The following is an 8,973-nucleotide window of genomic DNA, read 5'->3' as shown; positions in this document are numbered from 1 at the left end:
CCCTAGCCCTATCCCTAACCCTAACCCTAACTCTAGCCCTAATCCTAACCAAAATGCTAGCCCTAACTCTAGCTCTAATGCTATCCATTACCCTAACAATAACCATAACACAAATGCTAACCCTAGGCCTAACCCTAACCCTATAACTATCCCTAACCATACCCATTATCCTAATCTTAACCTGAATCCTAAATTTAAACCTATCCATTACCCTAAACCTAACTCTAACCCAAACCCTAATTTGAGCCCTAACACTAAAACTTAACCTAACCCATAACCGAAACCTGAAGCTGACCTTAAAAAACACCTAATTCTAAACTTGATCCTTACCCTAAACCTAACCCTTATAAAAGACCTAGCCATGAAACTAACCCTATAACTACCCCTAGCCATAACCCTAAACCTCACATTTTCCCTATCCCTAAAATTTGCGCTAAACCTAACAAAAGCCCTAGCCCTCATCCTAACACCAAATCTAGCCTTAATCCTAATCCAATACTAACCCTATCCCTAAACCTAATTCCAATAATCACCCTTGCCCTAAACCTAGCTATAACCCCATCTCTTCCCCTAAACCTAAGCCTAAACATAGCCCTAAAATTAGGCCTATCCCTAACACTACTCCTAGACCTATTCCTAGGCCTAGTTTAGCCCTAACCCTAATCCTAACCTGAGCCTTAAGATTAAATCTAATTCTTGCCTGGCCCTATTTCTATTTCCAACCCTATCCCTTACCATAACCTTAGCCTTAGCCCTAAAACATAACCGAGATATAGCACTAACCCTAATCCTTAACTTAAACCAAATCCTAACCCTACATCTAGTTCTAAGCCTACCCCTAATTCAAGTCCTATCCCTAACCTAAAACTAACCATGAACCTGACTCTGAACCTAACATTAATTGTAGCTCAAAACATCATCCTAAACTTAAACCTAATCCTAAAACTAGACTTAGTCCTAATTGTAACCCTAAAATTAGCCCCAATCATAACCCTAGTTCTTACATTAGCCACATCACTAGCACTAGCCCTATCAAAACCCAAAGCCTAGCCCTAATCTGAGCCCAAACACTAGCTTTACCCCTATCTCTAAACCTAAATGTAGCTCTAACACTTACCCTAAACCTAATCCTAACTTAATTCCTTACACTAAACCTAAACCTAACCCTAAAACAAAAACCCGAGACCTAACCCTAGATATAACCCTATCCAATACCCTAACTCGAACCCTAACCCTAATTCTAACCCTCAGTCTAACCCTAACACATTCCCTAACCCTAAACTATCCATTACCATAAACATAACCCTAACCCTAAAGCTAACCTAATACTAGACCTAGACGTAACAATAACCCTAAAACTAGCCCCAATTGTAACCCTAGTTCTTACATTAGCCTTAGACCTAAAGATAACACCAAACCTAGCCCTAATCCAAGCCCTAACACTAGCTTTAACTCTAACCCTAGCCCTAACCCTAACCCTGACCCTAAGCCTAGCCCTAACCCTAGCACTAACCCTGTCCCTTACCCTAAGCCAAACTCTAACACTAAAACTACCTAGTTTTAACCTCATCCTTAGCCTAACCCCAAACCTAACTCGATTACTAGTCCTAACATTAGCTCTATCCCTATCCAAACCCCTAAATCTAACCCTGACCCTTATTCTGACCCTAATACTAACCCTAGGTCTAAACTTGACCCTAACCCTATCTGACCCCTAACATTGGTGCTACCTGTAATCCTATACCAATACCTAACCCTAACACTAGACCTAGATCTACACCTAATCCTTCATCTAGTGATAACTCTAGCCCTAGCCCTAAACATAAACCTAGCCCTAGCCCTAACAACAACCCTTAACATAACCCAAACACTAACTCTACCTCTAGACCTAACCCTAGTTCTAATGCTGGACCTAATCATAAACCTAACCCTAACCCAAACACTGACCCTTACCCTAACACAAACCCTAGCTCGAAACCTTCTTCTAACAGAAAACCTAACACTTACCTAGAACTAGCCATATCACTAATGCTAAAACTAGCCATAACCATAAGCCAAAGGCTACTTCTAACTCTATACATTACCCTAACCCTAACCCTAAACCTAATGCTAAACCTAGACCTAACCCTAACCCTGACTTTAACCCTAAACCTTGTACTTGTGCAAATCTTAGCTCAATCCCGAAACCTTAAATATAACCTAATGCTAACACTAAACCTTGGCCTAAACCTAACCCTAAACATAACCCCAGCCCTAAACCTAACTTTAACAATAGCCTTAACTCTAGCTCTAACCTTACCCAGTACTCTAACCCTATTCCTTACCCTATCCATTACCCTAACCCTAACTCTAACATTACTGCTATTTTGAGCGCTAAATTAGGTTTCACACTGTTGTCTCCTATAGTGATAGATGCAGTTAGAACTCTAAATCAAACACCATTTGTGCTAAATGCTTCAACCATGACACACTAAATTAGTTCTCAGTGGTACCTGCACGATTTGTTTCCTCGGGAAGAAGACCTCAGCAGAGCGTGGGCATAACACGTACATTTGAAGCGTTTGCCAAGCTTCCACAAAACTATGAGTTTCCTGAAACCGCAGCAAACATTTTTTTCACACAATCTTGATGATACTTGCTGGTAATGATCATTACTCCATTAGCACTTGGACCCCCAAATTTTATTGTTCTAAGATGGAGCGTTTGATTCCAGGAATACTTTGAAATTTTCGGTGTCACTCTGTTTTCTCCAATACTGATAGATGCCGTTGGAACACCAAATCAAACACGGTATATACTACATGCTTGAAGCTTGACACACTGAAGTAGGTCTCGGTGTGTTCTCAAAGTTCTCTTTCCTCTTGAAGTAGAATGAAGGAAAGGCAGGGAATGAACAATTTCATTTGACAGCGCTGTCCAAGATTCCACAGAACTCGGAGTTTCCTGAAATACCAGCAAATATTTTTTCACACTAATTTGATGACACTTGGCTGTAATGATCATTACTCCATTAGCACTTGGACCCCCAAATTTTATGATTCTAGGATGAAGCGTTTGATTCCAGGAATACTTTGAAATTTTAGGTTTCACTCTGTTTTCTCCTATAGTGATAGATGACTTTGGAACCCTAAATCAAACTCAGTGTGCGCGAGCTGCTTGAAACTTGAAACTGAATTAGTTTTCAGTGCGCTCTCAAAGTTCTGTTCCCTCTTGAAGTAGAACGAAGGAAAGGCAGGGAATGAACAATTTCATTTGAAAGCCTTGGCCAAGATTCCACAGAACTCCGAGTTTCCTGAAATCAATGGAAATATTTTTTCACCCAATATGGATAATAATTGGTGGAATTGATCAGTACCCCAATCCCACTTGGCCCCACAAATTTCGTTCTTCTAAGTGGAAGTGTTCGTTTGCAGTAACAGCTTGAATTATTAGGTTTCACACTGTTTTCTCCTATAGTGACACATGCAATTAGAACTCTAAATCAAACACCATTTCTGCTGGCTGCTTCAACCTTGACACTCTAAATTAGCTCTCACTGGTACCTGCATGATTTGTTTCCTCGGGAAGAAGCCCTCAGCAGAGCATGGGAATAACACATTTGAAGCGATGGCCAAGCTTCCACAAAACTACGAGTTTCCTGAAATGTCAGCAAATATTTTTTCACCCAAATTTGATGACACTTGGCTGTAATGATCATTACTCCATTACCACTTGGACCCCCACATTTTATGCTTCTAGCATGAAACGTTTGATTTCAGGAATACATTGAAATTTAGGTTTCACTCTGTTTTCTCCTATAGTGATAGATGACTTTGGAAATCTAAATCAAACTCGGTGTGTGCTAGCTGCTTGAAACTTGACACACTGAATTACATTTCAGTGCCCTCTCAAAGTTCTGTTCCCTCTTGAAGTAGAACGAAGGAAAGGCAGGGAATGAACAATTTCATTTGATAGCACTGTCCAAGATTCCACAGAACTCCGAGTTTCCTGAAATACCAGCAAATATTTTTTCACCCAATATGGATAATAATTGGTGGAATTGATCTGTACCCCAATCCCACTTGGCCGCACAAATTTCTTTCTTCTACGTGGAAGCGTTAGTTTGCAGTAACAGTTTGAATTTTTAGGTTTCACACTGTTTTCTCATATACTGATAGAGATGTTGGAACTCTAAATCAAACACTGTTTGTGCTAGCTGCTCGAACCTTGACACTCTAAATTAGCTCTCAGTGGTACCTGCATGATTTGTTTCCTCGGAAAGAGGCCCTCAGCAGAGCATGAGAATAACACTTACATTTGAAGCATTTGCCAAGCTTCCACAAGTCGATGAGTTTCCTGAAATGTCAGCAAATATTTTTTCACCCAAATTTGATGACACTTGGATGTATGATCATTACTCCATTAGCACTTGGACCCCCACATTTTATGCTTCTAGGATCAAGCGTTTGATTCCAGGAATACTTTGAAATTTTAGGTTTCACTCTGTTTTCTCAAATAGTGATAGATGACTTTGGAACCCTAAATCAAACTCGGTGTGTGCTAGCTGCTTGAAACTTGACACACTGAATTACATTTCAGTGCCCTCTCAAAGTTCTGTTCCCTCTTGAAGTAGAACGAAGGAAAGGCAGGGAATGAACAATTTCATTTGAAAGCGTTGGCCAAGTTTCCACGGAACTCCGAGATTCCTGAAATCAATGGAAATATTTTTTTCACCCAATATGGATAATAATTGGTGGAATTGATCAGTACCCCTATCCCATTTTGCCCCATAAATTTCTTTCTTCTAAGTTGAAGCGTTCGTTTGCAGTAACAGTTTGAATTTTTAGATTTCACACTGTTTTTCTCCTATAGTGACAGATGCAATTAGAACTCTAAATCAAACACCGTTTGTGCTAGCTGCTTCAACCTTGACACTCTAAGTTAGCACTCAGTGGTACCTGCATGATTTGTTTCCTCGGGAAGAAGCCCTCAGCAGAGCATGGGAATAACACTTATATTTGAAGCGATTGCCAAGCTTCCACAAACCTACGAGTTTCCTGAAATGTCAGTAAATATTTTTTCACCCAAATTTGATGACACTTGGGTGTAATGATCATTACTTCATTAGCACTTGGACCCCCACAGTTTATGCTTCTAAGATCAAGCGTTTGCTTCCAGGAATACTTTAAAATTTTAGGTTTCACTCTGTTTTCTCCTATAGTGATACATGACTTTGGAACCCTAAATCAATCTCGGTGTGGGCTAGCTACTTGAAAGTTCACACACTGGAATTAGTTTTCAGTGCGCACTCAAAGTTCTGTTCCCTCTTGAATTAGAACAAAGGAAAGGCAGGGAATGAACAATTTCATTTGAAAGCGTTGGCCAAGATTCCACAGAACTCAGTTTCCTGAAATCAATGGAAATATTTTTTTCACCCAATATGGATAATAATTGGTGGAATTGATCAGTACCCCAATCCCACTTGGCCCCACAAATTTCTTTCTTCTAAGTGGAAGTGTTCGTTTGCAGTAACAGCTTGAATAATTAGGTTTCACACTGTTTTCTCCTATAGTGACACATGCAATTAGAACTCTAAATCAAACACCACTTCTGCTGGCTGCTTCAACCTTGACACTCTAAATTAGCTCTCACTGGTACCTGCATGATTTGTTTCCTCGGGAAGAAGCCCTCAGCAGAGCATGGGAATAACACATTTGAAGCGATGGCCAAGCTTCCACAAAACTACGAGTTTCCTGAAATGTCAGCAAATATTTTTTCACCCAAATTTGATGACACTTGGCTGTAATGATCATTACTCCATTACCACTTGGACCCCCACATTTTATGCTTCTAGCATGAAACGTTTGATTTCAGGAATACATTGAAATTTAGGTTTCACTCTGTTTTCTCCTATAGTGATAGATGACTTTGGAAATCTAAATCAAACTCGGTGTGTGCTAGCTGCTTGAAACTTGACACACTGAATTACATTTCAGTGCCCTCTCAAAGTTCTGTTCCCTCTTGAAGTAGAACGAAGGAAAGGCAGGGAATGAACAATTTCATTTGATAGCACTGTCCAAGATTCCACAGAACTCCGAGTTTCCTGAAATACCAGCAAATATTTTTTCACCCAATATGGATAATAATTGGTGGAATTGATCTGTACCCCAATCCCACTTGGCCGCACAAATTTCTTTCTTCTACGTGGAAGCGTTAGTTTGCAGTAACAGTTTGAATTTTTAGGTTTCACACTGTTTTCTCATATACTGATAGATGATGTTGGAACTCTAAATCAAACACTGTTTGTGCTAGCTGCTCGAACCTTGACACTCTAAATTAGCTCTCAGTGGTACCTGCATGATTTGTTTCCTCGGAAAGAGGCCCTCAGCAGAGCATGAGAATAACACTTACATTTGAAGCGTTTGCCAAGCTTCCACAAGTCGATGAGTTTCCTGAAATCTCAGCAAATATTTTTTCACCCAAATTTGATGACACTTGGATGTAATGATCATTACTCCATTAGCACTTGGACCCCCACATTTTATGCTTCTAGGATCAAGCGTTTGATTCCAGGAATACTTTGAAATTTTAGGTTTCACTCTGTTTTCTCCTATAGTGATAGATGACTTTGGAACCCTAAATCAAACTCGGTGTGTGCTAGCTGCTTGAAACTTGACACACTGAATTACATTTCAGTGCCCTCTCAAAGTTCTGTTCCCTCTTGAAGTAGAACGAAGGAAAGGCAGGGAATGAACAATTTCATTTGAAAGCGTTGGCCAAGATTCCACAGAACTCAGTTTCCTGAAATCAATGGAAATATTTTTTTCACCCAATATGGATAATAATTGGTGGAATTGATCAGTACCCCAATCCCACTTGGCCCCACAAATTTCTTTCTTCTAAGTGGAAGCGTTGGTTTGCAGAAACAGTTTGAATTTTTTCGGTTTCACACTGTTTTCTCGTATACTGATAGATGACGTTGGAACTCTAAACCTAACACGGTTTGTGCTAGCTGCTCGAACCTTGACACACTAAATTAGTTCTAAGTGGTACTGGCATGATTTTTTTCCTTGGGAAGAGGCCCTCAGCAGAGCGTGGGAATAACACTTACATTTGAAATGATGGCCAAGCTTCCACAAAACTTCGATTTTCCTGAAATGTCAGCAAATATTTTTTCACCCAAATTTGATGACACTTAGCTGAAATGATCATTACTCCATTAGCACTTCTATCCCCACATTTTAGGTTTCTAGGATCAAGCGTTTAATTCCAGGAATACTTTGAAATGTTAGGTTTCACTCTGTTTTCTCCTATAGTGATAGATGACTTTGGAACCCTAAATCAATCTCGGTGTGTGCTAGCTGCTTGAAACTTGACACACTGAATTAGTTTTCAGTGCACACTCAAAGTTCTGTTCCGTCTTGAAGTAGAATGAAGGAAAGGCAGGGAATCAACAATTTCATTTGAAAGCGTTGTCCAAGATTCCACAGAGCTCCGAGTTTCCTGAAATCAATGGAAATATTTTTTTCACCCAATATGGATAATAATTGGTGGAATTGATCAGTACCCCAATCCCACTTGGCCCCACAAATTTCTTTCTTCTAAGTGGAAGCGTTCATTTGCAGTAACAGTTTGAATATTTAGGTTTCACACTGTTTTCTCCCATAGTGACAGATGCAATAGGAACTTTAAATCAAACAACGTTTCTGCTAGCTGCTTCAACCTTGACACTCTAAATTAGCTCTCAGTGGTTCCTGCATGGTTTGTTTCCTCTGAAGAAGCCCTCAGCAGAGCGTGGGAATAACACTTACATTTGAAGCGATTGCCAAGCTTCCACAAAACTACGAGTTTCCTGAAATCTCAGCAAATATTTTTTCACCCAAATTTGATGACACTTGGATGTAATGATCATTACTCCATTAGCACTTGGACCCCCACATTTTATGCTTCTAGGATCAAGCGTTTGATTCCAGGAATACTTTGAAATTTTAGGTTTCACTCTGTTTTCTCCTATAGTGATAGATGACTTTGGAACCCTAAATCAATCTCGGTGTGTGCTTGCTGCTTGAAACTTGACACACTAAATTACATTTCAGTGTGCTCTCAAAGTTCTGTTCCCTCTTCAATTAGAATGAAGGAAATGCAGGGAATGAACAATTTCATTTGATAGCGCTGTCCAAGATTCCACAGAACTCCGAGTTTCCTGAAATACCAGCAAATATTTTTTCACCCAATATGGATAATAATTGGTGGTATTGATCAGTACCCCAATCTTACTTGGCCCCACAAATTTCTTTCTTCTAAGTTGAAGCGTTCGTTTGCAGAAACAGTTTGAATTTTTAGGTTTCACACTGTTTTCTCGTATACTGATAGATGACGTTGGAACTCTAAATCAAACACGGTTTGTGCTAGCTTCTCGAACCTTGACACACTAAATTAGTTCTCAGTGGTACTGGCATGATTTTTTTCCTCGGGAAGAGGCCCTCAGCAGAGCGTGGGAATAACACTTACATATGAAGCGATTGCCAAGCTTCCACAAAACTACGAGTTTCCTGAAATGTCAGCAAATATTTTTTCCCCAAATTTGATGACACTTGGCTGTAATGATCATTACTCCATTAGCACTTGGACCCCCACATTTTATGCTTCTAGGATCAAGCGTTTGATTCCAGGAATACTTTGAAATTTTAGGTTTCACTCTGTTTTCTCTTATAGTGATAGATGACTTTGGAACTCTAAATCAAAGTCGGTGTGTGCTAGCTGCTTGAAACTTGACAAACTGAATTCGTTTTCAGTGCACTCTCAAAGTTTTCTTCCCTCTTGAAGTAGAACGAAGGAAAGGCAGGGAGTGAGCAATTTCTTTGGAAAGTGTCGGCCAAGATTCCACAGAACTCCGAGTTTCCTGAAATCAATGGAAATATTTTTTTCACCCAATATGGATAATAATTGGTGGAATTGATCAGTACCCCAATCCCATTTGGCCCCACAAATTTC

The sequence above is a fragment of the Marmota flaviventris genome, unplaced genomic scaffold (genome assembly GCF_047511675.1).
Source record: "Marmota flaviventris isolate mMarFla1 unplaced genomic scaffold, mMarFla1.hap1 Scaffold_77, whole genome shotgun sequence".
Lineage (NCBI taxonomy): Eukaryota > Metazoa > Chordata > Mammalia > Rodentia > Sciuridae > Marmota > Marmota flaviventris.
This window is presented reverse-complemented; position numbering follows the sequence as displayed.